Here is a 27,739-nt window from a genome sequence, read left to right on the forward strand (position 1 = left end):
AGGATGTATATTTCCACTCTCCTGAAAGACGTATCCCTTAGGAGAGGTGGAACATAGATCCTACCCATGTGAACTCTCGAGAGAGACTGAGAGTTTCCAGCCCTGTGATTGGCTTATTAATAGCCAATCAGGAGCGTCGTAAGGGACTGGTCTAAACATCAAATGCACGGTTGATGTGAATCTACTATAACAGCTACTTATTTGAATTTTGACCTTCTTATTGATAGATGTATCCTTTCAGATAATACATTTGATATTAAGGTAGGATGGAGAAAGTTTGCTTTCATTTCTTTTGCCATTGTTCGTCGAGGAAAGATAAATCGACGGACCTTTTGTTAAAAAGAATGACGAAGGCATAAATTAGTGTCTAAATAAATTAGGAGCTGGAAAGAAAGCGTTGCCTAACTAATGTCAAAAGTTAATAAGAACTCTGAGATTCTGGAAAAACTTTCTAATTAAGGTTTGTCTCCACGGCAATAAATCTTTACTTGCATATCAGTCTCATTTAATGAAATCTTGAATTGTGTCTTACAAAGAGAAATCATAAATCCAAATAAGATTAATTGCTAATTGAAATCTAATGATATCATTTATCCAAAGGGACTACCGGGAATATTTATATTCACCCTCAAATTAACTTATACAACACTTTTTGTAAGGTAATTATATAAGAGAGTACCCAAGAATTCTTTTCAATTGCAATATGAAGAAAAGATAACATAATAATTTTTTCCATTATGATAAAAAAAATTACACCGAAGAATTTTTTTCCATTACGAAAAAATAGATGACACCAAAGAATTTGTTTTCAATTGCTTAATGAAAAAAAGATGACACAAGATTTTTTCCCATTTTGAAAAAAAGATGACACCTAAGAATTTTGTATCAATTATATTATGAAAAAAAGATGACAAAAGAATTTTTTTCAATTCCATTATGAAAAAAAAGAATGGACACGATGAATTCTTTTCTTTAAACTCTATTATGAAAAAAAGATTGACAAGAATTTTTTTTCAAATTCCATAATAGAGAAAAGGATGAAACCAAAACGAATTTTTTCCATTATGGAAAACCAAGATTGACACAAGAATTGTTTTTTTTAATTCCATTATGAAAAAAACGATGACACCTAAGAACTTTTTTTCAATTATGAAAGAAAAGATGGACACCTAAGAAAATTTTTTTCCAGATCGTAAAAAAAGATTAACACCTAAAATTTTTTTAGTCATTTTGGAAAAAAAAGAGGACACCTTAAACGAATTCTTTTTTTCTAAAATCCTCAACAATATGTTAATCTAACTATTATTTGTTAATTTTACTAGTATTTGCAGGAAGTTGTAAAAATTATTTTTCATGTTGTTGGATGACAACAAAATTTGCACAAGGGATGTTACCACTTTTGGGAGTGGCTACTTTTTTCCCACAGGCTACTATATATATTTTATTCCTGGATTCTTTTACTAAAACTATTAATGAAAAAAAAAACGTTATAAACATTAATGAAAAAATAACAAAGCAATACTGAGCAAAACGAATGTTTTACAGGTAACAAGACACCCTTCACAGAAAGTGTTTTTCCTTTTTCTTCTTTCCATAATCTTTGGAAAGCTTGAAACTTCAAGTCAAAGGACCCTTCGGTGGTGGGCTTGTCCCATATGAATAAGGTTCAATCTTCGAAAATAAATAATAATAATAATAAATAACTAATAATAATTCAATAAATAAGTAATAACAATAATAATAAATTCAAATAATAATAAGCTAATAATAATAATAATTTGATGTCGCAATACCATGGGACACCAGAGTTGAAAGAGAAAGAGGAGGGAAAAAATGGATAAGTTATCAAGATCTGAAATAGAAATAAGAAGGATATGGGTATTAGCCCAGTGGGAAATCTGTACCCATAATTCATAGGAGCAACTATGGCACCCCGATCGCCCAAGGATCCCTGAAAAATAAAAAGGAAATCTAGAAAAACCTAGAAGGCTGAACGTAGCTCCAGGACTCATGCAAGAAAGAGTGTGATTCCTAGAAACGGCACAACAGTAAGGTAAAAAAGTGATGGAACCTGTCCTAAGGAGGCAGGATGGCAACCCGCCGGAAAACCCCACACTATAAAATATCACCCCAGTCGAATTGCGGAGGAAACTGTTGATTAGAGCAAAAAAAAAAAAAAAAGAAAGAAAAAAAAAATTAATAAATAATTAAAAATTCTTCCATTAGCAGCCGAGTCTTCAAAATGGAGAGAAAAGGGTACAAATCCACAGTTATGTAAAATGTACAAATATATTTAGATTTAAAAACAGCAAGTATAGCTTTCGGGAATCGTAGTAGGGTTCCCCTTCCCCTATCAATCCAGAACTTGATAAAGGGGAATCCGAACAGATTTCCCAAAAGCCTATTTCCTTGCTGTTTTTATGAATTTAAATAAATGCACATTTACATAAAAACTGTGGATTTGTTTCTTTTTCCAATAATAATAATAATAATTACTCAATAATAATAAGTAAGTAATAATAATAAATAAAATAATAAGTTTCAAAACCAAAATGATTCACTTTCATTATTACCTACGCAACCGTATTTCTCTCTCACCGTTTGACCCTCCTCTCTGTATCCACTCCCACCTTTCCTCTTGTCCTCCTACACCATTTTTTTTTACCTTTTATTGAAGTTAATTGGTCTCCTGGTAGAAATTTAGTCAACTCCTGACCCTATGACCTTTAAACCTTTGTTACAAAAAGAGAGAAAAATGAAAATCAAATGGTAACATTTTGCCAGCGGTCTGGATAACGGTTTGGATTTATTTTCATGTTTGTTGAAGAATATTGGCCTTTCCAAGCCAGCTATTCCTCAGTTTCTGATAAAAAAAACAAAAGTCTTGGGTAGCAATTACACTTTAATATGGATATATATATAATTATATAGATATATAATATATATAATATGATATATATATATATATTTATATAAATATAAATATATTCTATACGATAATATTATATATGATATATATATATATATTATATATAATATGTGTTGGTGTGTGTGTGTGTGTGTGTTTGTGTGTGGTGTGGTGTGTGTGTAGGCAAACGATTGAAAAAAGAAAAAATTTTTTCAAAATCTTTTGGAAAGCAGACAGTTCCAAGAAAATCTGAGACGATCAATTTTAGTATGCTTTGTTTTTAGTCTCCTTAATTTTTAATTTTTTTGATGTTTTAAGCTACCAATCGGCAACAGCATGTTGGGGTTTAACTGAATTCTCTCTCACTTGATAACTGAAAATTCTCTCCTCTCTCTCTCGTCTGTCGCCTCTCTTTCTTCCGTCTCTCCTCTCCTCGTCTCTGCGTCTCCTACCGTCGCTCACTCTCTCGTCCTCGCTCTCTCTCTCTCTTCTCTCCTTCACACGAACAAAGGTTTTTTTTTCCCCATTTTCGTCGCAAAAACACGATAAAACGATGAATTTACATTAAACCTTAACGAATACGGTAGCCGAAAAGAAAATAACTGAATTTACTGTAACCCTGATATAAATCCATCTGTTGACGTTTTTTCTTAAATATTCCATGGACAACGCCGTAATACCTCACTTTCAAGGTGAACGATAAAATTTTTGTCTACAAAGGCAATCAAACTTTTCCCGAGCAAACATTCAATATATTTATTTCCATTTCTGGGCGCCATACTTTAAAACTTAAAACTCACTTTTAACTTTTGCGAATTTTTATAATATAGAACGATGTTTTATAGCAGTCCGCCTGCCTTTATACATTTAGTTGAGAATCCAGGGATGATCTTGGGTGCTGAAATCTTCCTTTGCAAGAAATATTGCAATCATACAAACACCTTTGCTAACAATTCTTTTCTGTGGCCGAATTCTATATTAACATCCTTCCTTATTATAAGTGCTGGTTTCCAGACAATAGGGTTTCCCTTATCTACGTCCCAGACCTTTATTTTCTGAAAGGAACTCGTCATTCACCTTACTCCAAGAATTCAGCCTACCTACCGTTTGCATTCAAATCACCTAGCACACCGCCTTCCTTCGACCAATTAGCCAGCGCGTGCTATGCGCACAAAACACACCACACACCACATTATATTACACATAGATATATATATATATATTATATATATTATATAATATTAGATTACCATATGTCATATTGGGCATTACCGTGATTCATATACACACATCAGAGCTACAAAAATGTTCTTTCATATCTAATTGGCTATAACCTCGGAATTAATAGATTTTCTTATATGTTAACCGTAGGGGAATGTTTTTAGTTTAGGTCGATAAGGAAATTCCCCTTCCGAATGTAACATACATGAAAAGTATATTAATTCCGCTAGGTAGAGCGAATTAGGATATTAAAGGACCATATGTAGCTAGATGTGCGAATATATATGTGTGTAATATATATATATATATATATATATATATAGATAATTATATTAATAATTGTAAATTAATCTATATATATATGTATAGAATATATATAATAATATATTATATATACCTTAATAATAGCATATATATTATTATATTATATTATTATAAATACATTATTATTAATAATATAATATATACCTTATTATAAACATACATAACCTAAACATATAAATTAGAATATATAATTATTATAATAATATATTATAGACATATCATACATATATAGAATAATAGATAATAGAATATATTATATATATTATATATATCATAGTATATAGATATTAACTGATAGTATATGATAAATAATATAAAATAAATATTATATATATATATATATATACTTAATATTATATATACATTAGATATATCATATTATATAATATATAATATATAGATATATAAGATATATATATAATATGGATATATTATATATACCAATATATAAGATAATATACACCCACATAATATAATATATATAATTAATATATATATATAGCTATAGATATATATCATATATTATATTATAGGTAACACACGAATATATATTTGCCACATCGAGCTACATATGCCCTTTAAATAAGCTAACTTCGCTCTACCTCGATTAATAATAATTTTTCATGTATGTTATTCGAAGGGAAATTTTTTATTTTTGACTAAAACATTCCCCTACGGTTAACATACAAAGAAAACTATTAATTAATTGCGTTGGTTAGGAGCGAATTAGATATGAAAGAACATTTGTAAGCTCCGATGTATTGTATATTGGACTCACCAGTTAAATGCAATATGGGGGGGGAACCATAAAATAATAGATATATATATATATTATCATTATATTATATACTATATTATATGTGTCTTGTTGGTGTTGTGTGCTGTTGTGTGTGGGTGTTATATGTGTGCGCATGCACGTTGCGGCGGGGCGAACTGTGAGAAGGCGGGTGTGGCTAGGTTGATTTGAATGCAAAGGTAGGTAGCTGAAGTTACTTGGAGTAAAGTGAATGACGAGTTCCTTGCCAGAATAAAGGTTCTGGGACGAGATGGGAAACATTGTCTGGAAGCCAGCACTGTAAAATAAAAAGGATGTCAATATTAGAATTCGGCCCAGGAGAAGTTAGCCAAAGGTGTGTATGGAAGGCAATAATTCTTGCCAAACGGAAGATTTTCAGCACTAAGATCATCCTGGATTCAAACCTAAGTTATATAAGGGCAGGGCGAACTGCTATATTGTTCTATAATTATAAAAAAGGTCGCCGGTTAGAAAAAAGAGTTTTAAACTGTATTGCGGCCAAGAAATGGAAATAAATTATTTAAATTGAAAGTTTGCGGCTGGGAAAGTTATTGACTTGGTAAGACTAAAAATTTTTCTGTCCACCTTGAAAATGGAGGTATTAACGGAAGTGTCATGAATAAATTTTTAAGAAACGTCCACAGAGATTATTTTTTATACAGGGTTTACAGTAAAGTTAACATTTATTTTCGGCGTATTCGTTAAGGTTGATGTAAATTCATCGTTTATTATCGTCCTTTGCGACCGACAAAATGGGGAAAAAAAACCTTTGTCCTGTGAGAAGAGAGAAGAGAGAGATGAGTACGATGAGAGAGAGACGACGAGCGAGAGAGAGAGAAGAGAACGTGATTATTTCTTTTATTAAACAACATTCCTGTTGTCCGATTGTGACTAACATCACAAAAAATTAATGGTAGACTAAGTAAGAAGACATACAAAAATTGTCGTCTCAGAATTTCTGAAATGTCTGCTTTCAAAAGATTTGAAAAAAATCGTTTTTTCAATAGTTGCCTACACCACAAACACACACACCCACCACACACACACACAACCGACACACATACATATATATATTATTATATATATATATTTATACATTTATATATATATATTATATATATAACGTGTATGCTAAAAAAACGAAAAACTTTTCTTTTTATCAGAACTGAGGAATAGCTGCTGGAAAAGACCAATATCTTCACCCAACATGAAAATCCAAAACCGTTATCCGCGCTGGCAAAATGTACATTGTTTTGGTTTTTCATTTTTTTCTCTTTTTACAATGGTTAAGGGTCATGGGTAGGAGTTTGTTGACTAAAATTTTCTACCAGGAGACCAATGCATAAAAGGTAAAAAAATGGTGTAGCGAGGACAAGAGGAAAGGTGGTGGAGAATAGAGAGGAGGTATAAAAGTGAGAGAGGGAATACGTGCGTAGGTAATAATGAAAGTGAATCAATTTTGTTTTTGAATAAATTGTTATATTATTATTATTATTATTGATTATTATTAATTATTATTTATTATTGGAGAAAACGAATACCAAACACGAATTCCACCCAGAAATTTCCCAAAGCTATCCTTGTTGTTTTTTTAAATTTAAATATATGTTACATCTACATTAACTGTGGATTTTGTTTACTACCATTGTTTGAACGACCCTCCGTGCTTTAACTATGAGGATTTTTATTTTTTATTATTTTATTATTTGTTATTTATTATTACTATTTTGGTTTTTTTTTTTTTTTTTTTTGTTTGCTCCTATCACAGTCCTGCCAATTCGACTGGGTGGTATTTCTTATTAGTGGGGTTCCGGGGTTCCGGGTTGGCATCCTGCCTCCTTAGGTAGTTCCATCACTGTTTTTTCTTAGTTATGTGTGGCCAGTTTCCAGGATCATACTCTTCTGCATGAGTCCTGGACTAACTAGTTTTTCTAGATTCATTTTCAGGGATACTTGGGATCGTGCCTAAGTGCTACCTATGATTATGGGTTACAATTTCCACCCTGGCATATCCCTATATCCTTCCTTATTCTATTTTCAGATTCTTTGATACTTATCCATTTGTTTTTTCCCTCTCTTTTCTCTTCAACTCTGGGGTACCCATGGTATTGCGACAATCAATTGAGTGATACTTTCTTCCTGTTGACTTTGTCAATCTAAACGTCCACGTCTGGTATCTTTGGCACGTATCACCCCCTAGCCGTTTCTGATACCATTAGTCCCCAGAGGATCTTCTTTGCCATGATCGTTTTCTAATCACTCCTTCAGGTTGGTGCTCCGTACCACTTATTTTACTGCAATGGTAGATGATGTGTTTCTTGCCACCAGGCTTTCCAGATGGAGGGGGGCTTTTTGCACCACTGAATCATTGCCTCCTTTTTGTACTGGTTTCTGACATGCACCCAAGTGCCGGGCATTCGGCTTGCTTATGTTTGGTTTATTGTTTCAGTTTTTCGTTATTGCACTTCCTAATAATGGGAGAGATGTTATTTCCGTCTATCGTTCTTTGAACATATTCTACGGTTCTTAGGGCCTTGATCTTGTGACCGCTGTTATCCCATTCGGTTCAGTTTCCTTTCCTTTACTTTAGCCTCTCCCTCTAGTAGCCATTGCCAATTGTCATCCGCTGGCCGTAGTTCTTTAGTCTGTCTCATGTATTGTTTTCCGTGCAATTGGTTTGGTTTGTTGGCCAGTCCTCTGTTCTGTCTTGTCATTTTCCTGGTCTTTTCTGTATATTTCTGGGTCTTTCGTCTAGTTTTATTTAGTCCCTTCTTTCCCATGCACTCTTTAGAAAAAGCCACTCGTTTACTACCTGGTTTTCAGATATTGCCCCAGTGCTCTGTTCTCGATTGTTGACGCAGTCCCTCTATACTTAGTAGTCCCTTTCCCTCCTTCCTGTGTTTTTTGTTTATGTATAGTCTTGGTCCGTATGTTTGCTCTTTGGTGGTATGTGCTTTGTGTATTGTCATATTGTTTCCTGGTTGTCCTGATCTATGCTTGCGGAGTTCTGCCTTCGTCCATTTCAACTATTCCTAGCGCTTGTATATGATTACTGGGCACTGCCGCCCATGTGTTTTATGGCTTTTATTTTTCATACTTCCCCAGCGTTTGAGGTTTTTTTGACCTTGAGTATTCGCCTTGAGTCTCTGCATAATTTCGTTTTCATGATCGGTCCTTCCATTCTCTTCTGGTTTTTTATATCCCCTTCCTTTCCATTTAGTTCCCAGGTATTTGTATCCTGTCTCACTATGTTTTTTGATTTGATGTGCTCCCAATCTGGTAGCTTTATCCCTTCAGTTCTTCCGTTACTTTGCCTTTTTGTATGTTTTTTTTTTGGACTTTTTAAGGCGAAGGCGCCATTTTTTCTATTGCCAAACTCCATCCTGATTGTCCCCAGATACAATCCTTACAGTCCCTTGGATTAGGGTATCTATTTTCCTTGATTGCTCTTACCATACAGCTTGATGTTCGTCCATGAAACATCAGATGGTAAATTTCTTGTTCCTCTTTTCTTGAATTGGTACCCGGCCATCCATCTTCCTGTAGTACTTTCGCATGGGAATACAATGGCTACATACGAAGGAAGTAGTGTGGGGACAGTGAGTCGCCCTGGAAAAGATCCCTCTCCTGGATATTTAAACCTCTGCTAGTCCTTATTCCCAGAGCCTTGTAAGTATTTGTATTCCAGGTTGCTCCATTGTAGTTTTTGAGGAAGCTGATGGTGGTTTTCCTCTGCCCCATATTATTTTCAAGGCATTCTTATTAGCCAATGTGGTGTTGGTATCATGTCGAAGGCTTTTCTTATATTGTATATCCAGTGCCATGATTACTTTGGTTGTCCTTTTCTTCCCTACAGTTCTTCATTACCCTTTTATTTCGTTATCAGGAGCATGGTACTTTTGTTGCCCCAGACACTTTCTCTGCAGGCCTTTCTTGTTGGTTGGGGGGATGGGTGTTTGTCGCCTCTAGGTATTAATTAGATAGCCTTTCACTGATGATACCTGTTAGTAACTTCCACATTATTGGTAGGCAGGTGATAGGCCTGTAGTTTACTGGCTATATTTCCCTTACTCATTGTACTTTTTGTTTTTTACTAAGGATTGTTCTTCCCTGTTAGTCATCCATTTTGGGTTTGCCATGGTGATTTGAGATACAATGCTGGAGTTATTCTGCCGATTCGTGGGGTGTAAGGGCCTTGAAGATTTTTAGAGCCAGTTCCATCCTGGAAACTTCATCGGGACCTGGGGGCTTTTCCAGGTTTGGCATTTTTCTTTAGTTGGTGTCTGGACTGTGTATGGTCGTGATCTCTGTGAATCTTTGTTTTATTCTCCCTGTTTCTTTCTTTCCTTGAACCTTCCGACTTCCTGGGAGCCAGTGCCTGAATTTTGTTTGTTGTGGGATACTGGATTGCTCCATATTGTTTTTTCCCAGAGTCCTCTGACTTTGTTTTTTCTGGCTTCAGGAATTTTCTGGGTTGGTTCGCCCCTTCCCCCTTTAGTTGGCTGTTATAGTTCCTTTTTCCTGGTTAGTTACCGAATAGTTTTTTTGTTCTGTTGGTATCCTCCCTTTGATTCCTGTTCATGTACCTTGCGGATCTTATAGCGCGCTTTGGCCTTAAGCCTCCTTGTTTTTACATCTTTCTATTGTTTGTTTGTTTGAGCACCCCCTCTCTTGTACTTTTTATATTTATCGTTGAGGTTTCCTCCCTTGTTTTCTTTTTGCTTCTTAGCCTTTTTTCTGTCTTATTCTTTCAGTTCAACTCAAGTCAGATCTCATCACCATGATTTGCTTTTCCAGGCGCCCTTTTCCAATGGAGGGTTGCTGTTTTTGGTTTCTGTTGGGTCTTGGTTGTGCTGGTGGCTGGGTTGGTCTTGTTCGAATCCCCATCAGTTTATGCTACGAATCCTTGCTCCTGCATTAATGCCCAAGTTATTTGTTTTCTGTTGATACTTGTGGTGTTGTATTATGCCCATTTTTCATTTCACACCCCACGTTGTTTTCTCCCTTAAGCTTAATTTCTTGGGGGTGGGCTTTCATGGAGGGGGAATCTTTGTTCTCTCTGTATCTGGCTCCATCCATTGTCTAATCTTTTCTACGCCCATTCCGTCCTCTACTGTTACGTTCGTCGGTGGTTTTCTTTTCGGTTCGTTTGTCGTTGTTTGGAATCCCTTTTCATCCTCCCCTGTCGTCCCTTCCTGTGGCCATCGTCTCTCGGTTCGTATTCGGTGTAATTCGTTGTCGGTGTGACATTTCCCTTTGGCATTTCTTCCTTCTTTATTTTGTTGGGAGGGGGAGAGCCAGTTCTTTTTCTTTAATGTTCCTTACTTGGTCTGCCAGCCCCTCTGGCTATGTTTTGGGGGTGGTTATTCCCTCCTTCATTCCAGATTGGTTTTGACCCAATTCTTCTTCGATATCCTCTCTCCGTCGGGGTTGATTCTTGAATGTTAGGCATCTCCACATTTCCTTTCCTTATTTTTCTTCTCATTGTCCATTTCTTTTTCCTTTTTTGCTTCTTGTAGCTTCCAATCTCAGGGCTGTTTTGATTAACTGTCGTTTGTGGTGATCAGGTTTGCCTTGGATGACGACCTCCAAGTACCTGACCGTCTTCCCCTTCAATTGGGTTTGAATATTCTGGGTTGCCGGACGAAGCCTCCTCTTGTTGGGCTATTAGAGGTCCATTTACGTCCGTTTGTCGTTTTATTTTCCTTCATTTATTTCCATCATTGCTGAGTTTTGCGCTATTTAATTTAACCCAATAGCTGGACCCCTACCCCATCAGGGATCGTACTACTCAGTTTACAGCTGAGCAAGATGAGGAAATTATGGTAAAGATCCTTTCCTAAGGAAGCAACGCCGGGGGGAAGGAGATTTTAATTCTTATTTATTATTATTGTTTATTATTATTTAATTTTATTCATTCATTATTATTATTATTTATTATTATTTATTATTATTAATTATTTATTATTTTTAATTAATTATTATTCAGAAGATGAACCCTATTTCATATGGAACAAGCCCATCACAGGTCCTTTGCCTTGACCTTGAAACTTCAAGCTTCTAAAGGAATATGGAAAGAAGAAAAAAGGAAAAAACTTTCAATGAAGTGTTCCTTGTTACCTTTAAATTCGTTTTTGATCCAGTATTCTGTTATTTTTCATTAATGTTTTATAAAAAAAAGTTTTTTTTTTTTTTTCATTAAATAGGTTTAGGTTAACGAATCCAGAGGAAATAAAACTAATTATAGTAGCATGTGAAAAAAGTAACCTCCATGTTGTAACACCACTTGTGGCAATTTGATCATCCACAAACCAATGAAAAATAATTTTTACAACTTCCTTCCCTGCAATCTACTAGAATTACAACAAATAAAAATAGTTTAGATTCACATATTGTTGAGGATTTTAGAAAAAAATTCGTAGGTATCATGCTTTTTTTCAAATAATTATAAAAAAATTTTAGGTGGTAATTCTTTTCTTTCTAATTTGAAAAAAATCTTAGGTGTTCATCTTTTCTTCATAATTGAAAAAAATTGCTTAGGTTGTCATCTTTTATTTTTCCAAATGGAAATTTAAAAAAGAAAAAAATTCTTATGTTCATCTTGTTTTTTTCATAACTGGAAAAAAATTCTTTGGTTTCATGCCATTTTCTCCGTTATGGAATTGAGAAAAAAAAGTCTTGTGTCATTACTTTTTTTCAATAATGGAGTTGAAAGAAAATTCTTTTTGTGGTCCATCCTTTTTTCATAACTGGAATTGAAAAAAAATTCCTTTGGTCATCTGTTTTTTTTTCATAATATAATTGATTCTTAGGTGTCCAATCGCTTTTTTCAAAAATGGGGAAAAAAAAAAATCTTGTGTCACTCTTTTTTCATTAAGGAATTGAAAAAAAAACATTCTTTGTTCTTTGGGTCATCTATTTTTTTTCGTAATTCGGAAAAAAATTCTTTCCCCCCCCCCCAGTTGCCATACGATTTTTTTTCATAATGGGTAGAAAAGAAAATTTATCTGCCGATCTTTTTTTTTCGTAATTGGAATTGAAAAAAATTTCTAAGTGCGGGTTGCCATCTTTTTATCCTAATAAGGAAAAAATTGATGATGTTATCTGTTTTCTTCATATTGCAATTGAAAAGAATTCTTGGTACTCTCTTATATAATTACCTTACAAAAAGGGTTATATAAGTTAATTTGAGGGTGAATAGAAATATTCCCGGTAGTCCCTTTGGATAAATGACATTCATTAGATTTCAATTAGCAATTAATCTTATTTGGATTTATGATTTCTCTTTGTAAGACACAATTCAAGATTTCATTAAATGAGACTGATATGGAAGTAAAGATTTATTGTCGTGGAGACAAACCTTAATTAGAAAGTTTTCCAGAATCTCTGAGTTTCTTATTAACTTTTGACATTAGTTAGGCAACGCTTTCTTTCCAGCTTCCTTTTTTTTTTTTTTTTTTTTTTTTTATTTAGACACTAATTTATATGCCTTTCGTCATTCTTTTTAACAAAAGGTCCGTCGATTTATCTTTCCTCGAGGAACAATGGCAAAAGAAATAAAAGCAAACTTTCTCCATCCTACCTTAATATCAAATGTATTATCTGAAAGGATACATCTATCAATAAGAAGATCAAAATTCAAATAAGCAGCTGTTATAGTAGATTCACATCAACCGTGCATTTGATGTCTAGGCCCGTCCCTTACGACGCTCCTGATTGGCTGTTAATAAGCCAATGACAGGGCTGGAAACTCTCAGTCTCTCGAGAGAGTTCACATGGGTAGGATCCCTGAGGGATACGTCTTTCAGGAGAGGTGGAACATACATCCTGCCTATTTAAACTCTCTCGAGAGACAGAGTTTCCAGCCCTGTGACTGGCTTATCAACAGCCAATCAGGAGCGTCGTAAGGGACTGGCCTAGACATCAAATGCACGGTTGATGTGAATCTACTATATTATCTTGATAAAAGGACACAGGATAGTTAATAAAGGCAGCGGAAACAACTATCGAGACATGAAATATCAAGAAAAATCTGTTATCATATATGTGAGAAAGGGGATGTAAGAAATGGCCGCGTATATGTATGATGTTCATTGTTTCTTGAGGGCAGTCATGCCAAGAAGAAGGACAAAAGGAAATGAAGATTCCATTTGGAGCGGAAATGGGAATTCAATTGAATTACGAGGAGGAAAACACATTTAGTTAGAAGTGCGGACGATTTAGTAATAATGAAAGTTAATTCATTTCCTGCTGGATAGGAAAGTATGATTTTTTTTTCTCTTTACAATTTGTGTATCAAACTGGGAAGAATGAATATGAGGAACTGGAAGTTAAGACATAGAAATGATCATGATTTAATCAAATTATTACAGATCAGTTACAATGATAATACTTCAAGACGATACCAAAATTTAATGCAAAAGATGGAAAATGTAGTATTACTTGGTAAGTAGGTGTAAAGTGTGGTTATTGAACTGGTCTCAGCTATGGACACCGAAGGAACCGAGACCTTCTCTACTTCCTATATTTTAGTGTGTGTTCATTGAAATAATCGTAGAATTAAGTATTTCATCTTTTAAAGTCTGGGATCTTTAATTCTTACCGCAATTTTCACGCTCATTTCACGCTCAATGTAGAGAGAGATAATTTAATACAAGTTAGTTCCTAGGCTGTAGGTCTCAGTATATTGTTTTAGAACAATCTTTACTTGGTTATTCATAGCATACGGTCGCAACTTGTAATTTTTCTCTCTCTCTCTCTCTCTCTCTCTCTCTCTCTCTCTCTCTCTCTCTCTCTTTCACTGACATCGTTCTAGCATAACCTTTTCTTGGTTATTCATAGCTTACGGTCGCGACTTGTGATTCTCTCTCTCTCTCTCTCTCTCTCTCTCTCTCTCTCTCTCTCTCTCTCTCTCTCAGATATCACATTATATTTAACTAAGTAAGAAGTAAGATTTCGTGTCAGATGCGTCTTACCTGGGCGATCAACCTGGAAAAATATATCCTGTTCAGCAAGAAGTCAAAGCAGGTCAAATCCGTGTGAATAGATCGCTAAAATAAAAACCTCTCAAAATCCCTTCTGCCTTAAGCAGCGGGCAATAAAGACATCAATGATCTCTCTCACCGCTGCGAACTGAATATGTTAGAGTAAAAGGGAACTGAAAGAGTCAGCTGTTAGTACACAAATGCGTTTACTCATTCTGTCTGTTCTTCTTCATTTACTATCATTATTTTAATGATATTAGTATTGGGAAAAGATAAATGCACGGGAGCCTCCTTTGTCACCAGGACATAATGGAATCCTTCAAGATGCAGTGGAGGCGACTCAACTTTCAAGCCGAGATCCGACGCTCTTTCCCCGTTCTCTTGACAAACACACCTGAGGCCAATCGCCCAATTCAATCAGCCCACACATCTGTGGGAGAGACGCCAGTAATCTCCCCCCCGCCCGCACCACCCCCACCCGCCCACCTGCCCAAAACGGAACTTGAGCAGCAATTGAGAGAATAGAGGTGTTGCTAAGGCCTCTGTAGCCATCAGCTAATGTTGATGTGTTTTCTAAAATTTTGGCTGTCAGGCCAAGTACTGGGGGCCACCTTTAGACCATTTCTGATAAAGGTTAAAAAATGATGGGAATAAAGGACAGGTATCTAAAACACCACAGTTGCTCTAAGAAGATACAGTTAGAGGAGTAGGACAGCAAGACTGAATAAGGAAAACGGGAATGGAGGCTAGAAGGCTACACCGTCGATCTAGCTAGGAGTCTAAAGGTCCCCATACACTGAACGATTGTCTGAACGACTGTCTGAACGATTGTCGTTGTCGACCCAGACACACACACACACTATTCATACAGTATGAACGATCTCCGCACCGATTTCAGTCTGAACAAAGATTTTGTCTCGAGAAGACATGGCATCATCTCTAGAATGACGCGCGCGATAGCGTTAAATCGGCAGACAAACCCCTATATAGAACGACCTGTGTATGACAGACTTCAATCTCAGGCCAGCAACCTGGTCGTGGCAGATTCCCGCTGAGATCGTTCAGACACGAAGCTCCGCCCACTTTTGCATTCAGACAAGCCCATACATAGTGGTTTGGCGAACGATACTGACAGAAGGGTTGCCGTTTTGAGGAATTTCGTCTATTAGTGTGGCTTTCTGGTGACATATGGCAACCCTCCGTGGCTTTTCCGACCACATGCCACGGCAGTGAAGAAAAAAATTCTTCACTTTGCCTTTTTATGTTTGATTATGAAAATAAAGTTATGAAACATATCCTGCTTATTTATACAAATGAATTTTATTGAGACCCTTTATTTTTCTTTGTGAAAAATACTTAATATTAAGCTAGTGACGTGCAGTTTTCTAACATCACGGAAAATAATTCTACATAGGAAAATACGCATTCTAACCATTAAATCATAAATAAAGTAAAAAAAAAATCAGATGAACTGCATATGGTAACATGCTAAAGCCAATGTTGTGAAGAAAATTCGGCATCACTGACTGACAGTCGTTCAGACAGCGCTCTGTGTATGGCGGCCTTAAGGGTCACTGCAAACACCGTATATGTATATGCCTACAGTGTACCACGCGAGGTAGCATTAGTCCGTTAGTTAGCCACCGACAGAACTGATACTAAATGTTTGCTACTCAAAATTTGGAATGACTTACGGTTACACTTACAATTCTCAGGCATTGTATTAAAGAAAACAAAATATCACTGACGTTTAAAATAATTTATATATTCATTCAGTTTCATCCTCTTTTCCCTCCAATTATTTCCATGAAAGTATTTACTTTAAAAAAATCATCTTGGTTACGCTTTTAAATTACTGAAGTATTTTAACGGCATATTTTCTTCAATGATGAGTTCTTGGCGGTCATAAGATTTTTTGTCTATTTTTTCTTTACTTTTATGTGTTTTCTTTCTTCTCTTTTTATCTTCACATGCAATACTCTTAATGCTATCAAGGTTTCCTTTCGTTTCTCTTCTTTCCTTTGTTTTTCTCTACGACCCTTATGGCGAAGAAATCTTTTATTTACATAGTAGTCACCTCATCTTTTATATTTTCATTTACTACAAATACCCCTTCGTACTCTACTTTGTCTTTTTATTATTTTCCATTAACGTTTTTTTTCTTTTCTCTCCTTAAACTCTCCATTCATCACACTCTACGTTCCTCGTAAAATATGTGATATCCTCAGATTAGATTTTATTTATTTATTTATTTATTTATTTATTTACTTATTTTTTATTTATTTATTTATTTATTTATTTATTTATTTATTTATCTATATATCTATTTATATTTTGAGGTAAAACTGAGTCTTTCGTCTTTCCATATGAAACACTTAATTATTTTTATGAACAAAAAGTTGCGTTGTTAATTTAATAACTTCGTTGTACATTAAAAAAAAACTGTAAGAATATTATTTTTACAGTAATTAAAACATGAAACCGTATGAAGGAATACCATCATTATTTTGTCATGGTAATCTATTTTATTCAGTTAAGAGGATGATTATGGGGATGTTTCTTATCTATTCTTGAATAAGTGATGTAGGAGAGATTCACCGACAAATATTAATTTCTTAAATCAATCTTGCTGAATGTAATCATGAAAGAACATAGAATATAGTACGATTACCCCATACTGATTACCTAATATTAGAAATAATTTTTAAGTGCTGAAACTTATAATGAATAATTTCATTGCAGAAAAAGAGACATATTTTCAGTAACTAAACCACTGATGTCAGATTGTTTGAGAGAAGGTTGAAACCAAAAGCGTTTCTAAGAATAAATAAGAGTATTTAGTTTCTTGAACAAAAGTATGATTTGTCCATATGATGATAGCATTAAATGTAGCTGTTCAAATCATACAGTCATTCAACTAATTGCTTAGCCTTGTTCCCAGTAATAAAAACATTCTTCGCCTTTGTTTTCGATGGTTAAGAAAAAGCCACTGCATATCAATCAGAGTTAAAAATGATTAAATCAGACTGATTTAATCAAGTGATTAAATCATCGATTTTTTCATTAAAAAATCATTATTTTGAATTTTGTACATTGTTTTTAGAATTTTAAATTTGAAAGCAAACAAATTAAAAAATATGGTTTTAAGGTAACTTAAAGATAATTGTGCTGCATCTATTTATTTTGATATAAAAAAATTGCAAGTACATACTTCAGACCAGAACTGGTAACCTAAATGATAAATCAATAGTAATTTTGTCATGAAATACATTTTGAGGAAAAAATTAATTGTAAAAATATCTAACAAATCAAATAACTAAATAAATAAAAAATCAAATATATAAAAAAAATCAAATAAATACTGATTTTTTATTTTTTTTATTTTTTATTTAAAAAATCACCAACCCTGCATACAATAAAGTTTAAGTGAATAAATATAACACAGGAGCTTTCGACCATCGCTAAGGTTCTCTTCGAAAGCTTCTGTTTTCATAACTACTAAAATTAGATCGCAGTCAAAAGTAAATACTATCATTTTGCACCTGAAGTTAGAATTTCAGCAACTAGATAAGCTTCGCCCGTGGCAGAATAAAAAAGAAAAAAAAGAAAGATAAATAAATCCATAAATAATGTATCCGAGCAGGACATTCATAACTTCTTTGTTTGTGAAGAAAGAATGAAGCTATTTCCGGGTCAATTAAATGACGGTCAATTTACTCTTTTGAAAATACTATGATTAATTTGCTCCTTCGCAAGGGCTCCCATTACTTCATTACCTGACGTTATTCCAGGAGCTTGAAACTCCGTCGATTTAGAAAGAATCTCTATTTAATGATGAACTTTATTAATTAGCGAAAGTCACCTGAACTGCTGCTGCTGCTGGAGTTTGGTTTTCCATTTCGACATCAACTAATGACTGGAAGAAATCAATCAAGAGAAAAGGAGTTTCCAGAATAACTGACCCCGATATAATGGAGTCTTAAAAAACGTTCGTAGAATAATTAACCTCGACACAAAGGCGTCTTTAAAACAAAACGTCTTTCTTGCTGAATGAAAACGACTTCGAAATAAACGTACAGACATACATAAAGACATGAAGTCATATTGTTGGACGTGATTGCAAATACACAGACACATCAATACATGAAGTCATAATGTGGGACGTAATTCCAAACATACAGATTTACATAAATACACGAAGGTATATTGTGGGACGTGATCCCAGACATACATAAATACATGAAGTCATGTGTGTGACTTAATTCCAAACATAAAGACATACATAAAGACATGAAGTCATGTGTGTGACTTAATTCCAAACATACAGACATACAAAAAGACATGAAGTCATGTGTGGGACTTAATTCCAAACATACAGACATACATAAAGACATGAAGTCATGTGTGTGACTTAATTCCAAACATACAGACATACATAAAGACATGAAGTCATGTGTGGGACTTAATTCAAAACATTCATACATACATAAAGACATGAAGGCATATTGTGGGACGTAATTCCTCCGAGGTTAACCAATAATTATATTCTCAATCATATAAAAATAAAAAAAAAATAAGAAGAATGCTGGAAACTACAGGAGTCTAGAGTTGCGTTGATGTCATGCGACTATTGTCCTTACATCGTGATCATGAATTTATTATTATTATTATTATTATTATTATTATTATTATTATTATTATTATTATTATTATTATTATTATGTCTGGTTTCAGCTTTCGAGATCTTGGCAGGGAGTTTATGAAGTCAATTTGCAATGCAATGAAATAATATCTGTCAAAATGGCATTCCACATAGGAAAATCTAATTAAGATCTTCTGCAACGAGTAGCTGCCATGATTAACCGCCATGTAAGGGATTCTTGAACAAAAAATATTTCTAACTGAATGACAATGACCAGGAAACAAACAAACAAACAAACACACAAATATATACTGCATTATCTATATTGATCTTTTGTCACTGGGTACTATAAATTGAAAATACTCTTTGATAAAAGAACAATATGGATAATAAAGTATGTTTTTATGTATCTGTAGTTTAGCTTTGAGGTCATTGTCATTCACTAACAAATATTTCCTTCAGGACTTCCCTACATCCTGGTTAATTATACTGGTAGACTTTCCAGGGTAGTGGTTCTTATTTCTTAAACTTTTCAATACCACGCCCCCTCTCAGAGTTGGTCCTTCCCTCCACGCCCCTCTAGCATCTATGAGTAAAATTCCATCCCAGATTTAAAGGAAAATAAAAAAAAAGAGAGAAAGAGAATTACTTCAGAGAGATAGGGAGGGAGGCAAATAATTAGAAAACATGTTAAGCCCAAAGAATCTAACTAAGGTAGTAGACTATAGGAAAGTAACGATATAAGTCAATACTTTTGTTATTATCATAAACTTCTGAATATTAGTTCTTCACTCTTGTTAAGAGGATAACGAATATCATTAGAGAATTTTGACATTTTTTTGCCCTAGGGCTTACGATTCCACTGGAGATTGCTGACTCCTCCTTAGAAGCACCCCTGCCCTAGTTTAAAAACCACTGTTCTAGGGAATTTTAACCCGTTTTGCTTACTGACTGATGACGATGTTTGTTTATTTTCTCTCATGCTTCAGTTTTCTATGCCGATATTCTGCCTAATTGTGACTTGCCCTGCGGTAATGTTTCCTTTGTCCGTAGATGAAGCTTTTACCTTATTTCCACATATCATTAGCTTTATAATCTCCCTGCTAAGATTTTCAAGTCTGAAGCCAGGACATAATTATGACAATAAAAGGAATTTTCGCGATGCAAAGTGATTATTCGCATGAAATCAGCGCAAATCTGGACTTGCATTTCCCTGCATTCTTTTTATTTCTTTTCTTAAATTTCTATATAATTGAAAATATAATTATTGGCTAATCTTGCAGAAATTACGTGTCGCAATACGTCGTGATAGAACGAGAGTTATATTAGGAAAAACAGATTAATCTCTAGCAAATTTATCTTTTCAATTCCTGAGAATTCGTCAACTACTCCTCTCCTATTATTTCCAGAATATTATTCTTTTGCTACAGACAGGATATTTTCAGTTTAACTCATTCAGAATACGATATTTAATTAATACTAATGCCGATGTCTGTTGACGTTTTGCCTGGTTCAGTTTTCTATTTTGATATTCTACTTCATCGTGACTTGCCCTCTGGCAATATTTATCGCTTACTCGGGGAGTAAGCCTGCAAACTATTTTGTCGTTGTTGTTGATGCTGCTGTTGTTTTTGCTGTTGTTGTTCTTGTAGGGGGTTAGGAAAGGTCTATGGGAGAGCCTAAAAATGTCTGAAAAAGATGTTTTGCATTGAATTAAAATACAGGAGCTTTAGGATAGGATATTTATTATTCACTGATTTAAGTGAAAATGTAAAAAAAGAATAATATACATATTAAATAGTACAGAAATATTATTTCTAATGAAATATATCGTATTTAATTAAATTTTCTTTGGTAAAACAAAGTTCTATTTGACCGTAGATTTTAGCACGTTTCAATTTATTTGGTTAACGGAATTTAGGATTTTAGCACGTTTCAATTTATTTGGTTTACTGAATTTAGGCTATGTTTCTGCTCAATTGTTTTGTGAGAACATATGAGCGTGTTTAATTTGTCTTTTTATTGATCCTTGTTAGTATGAGTGGTACTAAGTATGAATATTAATTACGAAGACCACTTCACGTTAAGTCAGGAATATAACTTATGCGTGAGCGAAAAATCTTGCATGCGCATCAAGTACGCTGGAGGTCGGATCAAGCCTGTTTTTTTTTTTCTATAGATGAGGCACTTGTCTTAATTTCAGTTTTCAGGGGGTTTATTGAATGTTATTTAACGTGTGACAATTTCGTGCTGTCTCTCATTACCTTTAAGATTATTTTCCTGATTGTTACATTACAAATCCTAGCAGCCTATCTATTTTTCTGTTGTATATAACAACCCCCTCCTCCTTTATAATTTGAGAATTAACCAGACGTTGAAACTCTCTGATGATAGGTCATGATTGTTCGAAACTCTCCTGGGTAAATTGGCATCAGCGGTGTAAATATCTGAAGCCTAATTGAAATATTATTCTTGATGTCCTTTTTCATACTGGAAATGGATTTAAAAGATTCGCAATGAAAGTCGTTTTGGCAGAAACTGACTCATTGACAGGGAAATCCTCTGTTTTGAAAGGCATAACAAAAGTAGACAGTAACCTATTTACGTTAAACGAGAACCAGACAAGAAATAATGGATGGAAACTAGAACTGAAGTGATGCAACACATCCCATTGTGGGAACTTCTTCACATACAAGATATGTGACACATGGAATAAAATGCTACCAGAAGTTGTCAACAGAAACAGTGTGGAAGAGTTTAAAAGGAAGCTAGACAAAATCATTAGGACACTATGAATGAACATTGAAACCTACTCTGAGAGATAAGTGAGCATACGATGTCTCCATGGATGGACTAATAATCCTTGTAACTCTCTCTCTCTCTCTCTCTCTCTCTCTCTCTCTCTCTCTCTCTCTCTCTCTCTCTCTCAAAACCTCTGCTTCGTTTGCTTTTTAGTTTCTCTTTTTATCCATTTTTCCTCGTCCTTCCTTAGCATTCAATTCTTTTGGCGAATTATTAGTTTTTATCTGCCCCCTCATATAAATATTTTATGCGTTTCCAAATGACAGATCTTCCGTTCTTACGATTTCCAGGCGTTTTGTAATTTCGCCTACCAAAGTTTTCTTTTTTTTATTTCCTTTTTTCCTTTAAGTTCCGCACGAATAAAAACTAGACTGGGATAAGTTTTTAGTTTCTATAAACTCCTGGCGGTTGTTTCAATAATTAGTCAGCTGCCGGATCATTGACGTCAGTGATTAATCGTCCGAAAATACTTTGTTTTTTTCATAAATAAAATTCACTGCGGACTGTTTCTTCAACATTGCTTTATTTAAACAACGCAGATTCTAATTCTAAATTGAAAAAATAACCTCACTACGTAATTGGATTATGGTTCCCATAAATTCCGATTTAGCGAAGGATACGGGTACTTAGCTTTGCCTGCCTTAAAAAAAAAAAAAAAAAAAAAAAAAAAAAAAAAAAAGGCGAAGGTGCTACATCTAGTGGAGCAGGAAAAGAATTTCAAAGGTACCAAAGAACAACTTAAGGTAGACAAACCTGCAGTGTTCGTATGAATCTTGGTACATAATTTGATTAGTATAACCCTTTCGGCGAGATAATGCAGTCCTGGGATTTGGGTAAACTTTGGATATAATTCAGTTTGTGGATTCAAGCAAATTTTGAATAATTCCTTCCGGGATTTGAAGCAAATTTTGATCTAATTCCTCCGGGATTGAAGCAAATTTTTGAATCTAATTCCTTCGGGATTGAAGCAAAATTTGAAATCTAATTCCTTCCGGGAGAAGCAAATTTTTGAATCTAATTCTTCCGGGATTGAAGCAAATTTTGAACTAATCCTTCCGGGATTGAAGCAAATTTTGAATCTAATCCTTCCGGGATTGAAGCAATTTTTTGAATCTAATTCCTTCCGGGAAATTTTGGGCAAATTTTGGATCTAATTCCTTCCAGGACTTAAGAAAATTTCGGATATTATTCAGTCCAGGAGTTAAGGAAATGTTGTGCTAACCTGGAAATAACTGCGATATTATTATTATTTTTTTTTTTTTGCGGTAGGACGAGTTCAGTAGGATACCTCCCCGAAATATGGCAGTCCAGGAATAAACATATTTTGGATATAATTCAGTTTAGGATTTAAGCAAATTCTGGTTATAATTCATGCAGGATTTAAGAAAATATTGTATATAACTCAGTCCAGGAGTTAAGTAAATTTTGTTTTAACCTGGAACTAATTGTAACATTATTATTATTTTTTGTGGGGCGGGGCGAGGCGGGGGCGGGGGTGTTAGGACTGGTTCAATACAATTTGTTAATTATTATAACAAAAATCTAGTGACCTCTGAACACAGGAAAATGGATTAAAAAGCTTAAATTCATTATGCCGCCAATGTGATTTTAGATGTTGGATTTCTAATTTGAGACTTTCCAGGTTATAGAGAAGACACGGGTATTTCATACTTGTTTAATTGCACGCTAAACGCTGTTCAATGCAGTCATGACGTCATGACGTAACCATTACAAAACCTTTTTTAGCGAAACGAAAGAGACAAAATTGCTCCTGTTAGGAAGAGAGAAACCTATAGGATTTTGTCTCATCCTCATAGGATGCTCGAACAGCGTCCATTTTTAATTTGCTTTGTCACTATCAACAAAAACCGGACTCACAAAATGAGATACTCCATGTAGTCAGCATTGTTGTTGATTGCGCTGTTCATATAACCCATAAAAAATAATATATCTTAGTTTTACCAGACCACTGAGCTGATTAAAAGCTCTCCTAGGGCTGGCCCGAAGGATCAGATATTTTTACGTGGCTAGGAACCAATTGGTTACTTAGTAACGGGACCTACAGCTTATTGTAGGATCTGAATCAAATGGAGAAATGAATTTCTCTCACCAGAAATAAATTCCTCTGATTCTGTATTGGTAGAGCGGGTAATCGAACCCTGACCCTGAGATTGGAAGTCGAGCATGTAACCGACTCGTCCAACGCCGAAGAAATAGCAAGGGCTTATGAGGTCTCATTCCCTGTTTTACAGCTAACTTTATTTTGATTAAACGTTCCTCACTGTTGACTCTCTCCATTAATGTTTTCAGATGAAGATTTAAAATAAGAAAGAAAGTAAGAAATAAAGGAGAAGCTGTGAACAGTAAAACGAAAAGGCCAAAATAAGAGGAGGATAATGTAAGATAAACGCGGTATCTTGCGAAAGAATTAAGTTGTAATGGAAAAACTACAAATTGTGAGTAAATAAAAAAATGAGGGAATAAAAAACTCAAAGACTTAGAAAACAGAAATGAAAGTCTTAGAAAAAAGATGGTTGGAATAAAGATGAACATTATCAAAACCAATACAATGAGTAAACTTTCCAGAATACAAATACAAATACGTAAGGAAAGTAATGCGAAGCTCAACAAAAATACAAGAATTGTCACTCAATTAAAGAAATGTCTGACAGGAAGAAAAGGCTGAGGATTTTAGTTGTACAGGAAAGGAAAAGAGAAAGAAAAATGCCGGGATCATCAATAATTCTTCCCTGAAACAAAAAGTCAGAAACAAAACATCAAACTGAAAACTTCGTAAAATCCTACGTTAAAATTCAACTAAATAAGTGAAGGAAAAGGAATTTTATTTAAATCGAAATTAAATATTTAGGGTCACAGTAGAGAGGCTAAATAAAAAGAGACTGAGAGAGAGAGAGAGAGAAGAGAGAGAGAGAGAGAGAGAGAGAGAGAGAGATGAAATATAGTTACACACGCAAATAAATGTTATTAATAAAGACATTAAATCATTGATTGGGTCAGTAATGCAAGGGTTTAAAATGCTTATTCTCTTTGCAAGATATCTAAACAAACAGTAAATAAATAAACTATCAATATATAGGTTTTAAATCCTCATTTCAACACAAAAGAGTAATACGTGTTCGAAGACTTATGCCATCAATTTTTGATAAGTTTGCATCAACAGCTTTCCAGCCAGCGATATGCCTTATTTTTCTTAAGCGAATAGAAAGACCAATGTAATGTTATATATCCTTTTTTTTATTAAATTTCTTTTTATTTCGTTAGCTTATCGCCCTAATTCTCTTGGAATTCATCGACTTCTGCATTAAAAAATAACAGGGCGAGTTAAAAAAACCTCTCCATCAAAGTGAACACATTTATCATCATTGTTTCAGAGAGAGATAAAGAGAGAGAATAAAACGAGTTATAGAATTATCAGGGTTGATTCTTCTAACCCTTTCTTTTATACGACGTGAAATTGAGTCTGCAATTGTTATGTAACAAATAGTAAAAAAATTATCTTATTCTGCTTATGAAAGCAAAGGCAATCTAAAGCTTGCACTCATAGTCAAATATGATAAATGTGGATTAATCATTTTTATCGTGATATTATTGAAATATGCACAACCGATAACGGGATTTCACGGAATGGAGAATAGTTATGTTTTCACCATCACACGTAGCGGTCTATTGTCATTGCAGAAGGAGAACAAAACTTATTGTCACAAGAACGGCAAGGTTAAAAACCTAATATGCAGTTTGTTCCAGTTTGTTTATTTTTTTAACTTTCTGTAGTTTTTTCACGCCAATTTACGATCATTATATATATATATATATATATATATATATATATATATATATATATATATAATATATATACTATATATCATATATATATGTATATATATATATATAATATATTATATATATATATATATATATATATATATATATATATATATATTTACATTTACAGCCTTGAAAACAACGCTGACTTCTACAACGCCGGTTACCTCATTAAATAAATATGTACCAGATGAGACGTTTCTTTGCCAGTCTTTTACAGTAATGAGAAACTGTTTAGTTTAATGAGTTTGAATGATGGAAGAATGAAATTAAAAGCTTTGTAGAATAAGGGAAGTTGTGAGTCACAGAATAGGAGCAACAAACTAGCAGGATATGTGTAGAAGATTAGGAAGACGATGCGTGAAGGAATTGCTTAGCCAATTCTCCTCTATGGAAGTGAAGTGTGGATGTTAAATTATACCTGATCTGTTATTTTGGTGACGTCATTATACCTTATCCTTGATTCTGTTGTAGTCATTATACCCTATCCTTTATTTTAATGTTGACATTATACCTTAGCCTTTATACTGGTGTCGTCAATATACCGTATCCTTTATTCTAGTGTCCACATTATACTTTATCCTTTATCCTAGTGTCGTCATTATACCTTATCCTTATCCTTGTGTCGTCATTATATCGTATACTTTATTCTGTTGTTTTCATTATACCTTATGCTCTACTGTGGTGTCTTCATTATACCTTATTCTTTATTCTGGTGTCATCATTATGCCTTACCCTTTATTCTGATATCGTCATTATACCTTATGCTCTATTGCAGTGTCGTCATTATACTTTATCCTTGATTCTGGTGTCGTCTTTATACCTTACCCTTTATTCTGTTGTCGTTATTATACCTTATGCTCTCTTCTGGTGTGGTCATTAAACCTTATCCGTGATTCTGGTTCGTCATTATACATTATCCTTGATTGTGTTATAGCCATTCTACCTTATGCTCTATTCAGATGTCGTCATTATACCTTATCCTTGATTCTATTGTCATTATACCGTATCCTTTATTCTGGTGTCGTCATTATACCCTATCCTTTATTCTGGTGTCATCATTATACTTTACCCTTTATTCTGGGGTCGTCATTATACCTTATGCTCTATTGTGGTGACGTCATTATTCCTTATCCTTGATTGTGTTGTCGTCATTATACCTTATCCTTTATTCTGGTGTCGACATTATACCTTATCTTTTATTCTGGTGTCGTTATTAAACCTTACACTCTATTCTGGTTCGTCATTATACCTTATCTTTTATTCTAGGATCATCATTATACCTTATACTGCATTATGGTGGCATCATTATACCTTATCCTTTATTCTTGTGTTGTCATTATACCTTATCCTTTATTCTTGTGTTGTCATTATACGTTATCTTTTATTCTGGTGTCGTCATTAAACCTTATGCTTTATTGTAGTGTCGTCATTATATCTTATCCTTTATTCTGGTGCCGACATTATACCTTATCCTTTATTGTTGTGTCGTCATTATACTGTATCCTTTATTTTGGTGTCGTTGTTATACCTTATCCTTTATTCTGGTGCAGTCATTATACCTTATCCTTGATTCTGCTGTCATCATTATGCCTTATCTCTTATTCTGGTGCCATCATTATACCTTATGCTTGATTCTGTTGACGCCATTATATTGTATCCTTTATTTTGGTGTCGCCGTTATACCTTATCTTTCATTATACCTTAACCTTTACTCTGATGTAGTCATTATACCTTATCCTTTACTCATAAATGTGTTCTCAATCCTCTTTACTCTGTATTTCCCTCTTTAAATATTTCCACAGCCCATTCTGTGGTTCACGATTCACTTTTACTATTCCCTTATTCTTCAAACTTCTATTCTCCTGTTTCATCTTTATTCTGTTTAGATTACTGTTTACTTTTCCCCCATTGCTGATCCGTCTTTCTTCCATTTTGAAAAGTCTTTCTACTCTTTCCTAAGGCTTCCCAACATCTTAATCTTTCCTCTTAACTCATCTTCTATCTTTTATTATCCGTTTTCAAACATTCCCGAATGCTCTTCTTTCTTTTCCGGAATCTCTCTTTTTATTTTTTATTTTTTTTTATTTCTCTGCGTATTTTCATCCGATTTTTCTTCGCACTATTCAAATTTTTATTTGCATTTCTTGATTGATTTCTTTTTATGATTTTTGTCTCAGGTTTTATGTTTTTTTCCTGAATATTTTCCCGATATCTTC

The sequence above is a fragment of the Macrobrachium nipponense genome, chromosome 9 (genome assembly GCF_015104395.2).
Source record: "Macrobrachium nipponense isolate FS-2020 chromosome 9, ASM1510439v2, whole genome shotgun sequence".
In the NCBI taxonomy this organism is placed as follows: Eukaryota; Metazoa; Arthropoda; class Malacostraca; order Decapoda; family Palaemonidae; genus Macrobrachium; species Macrobrachium nipponense.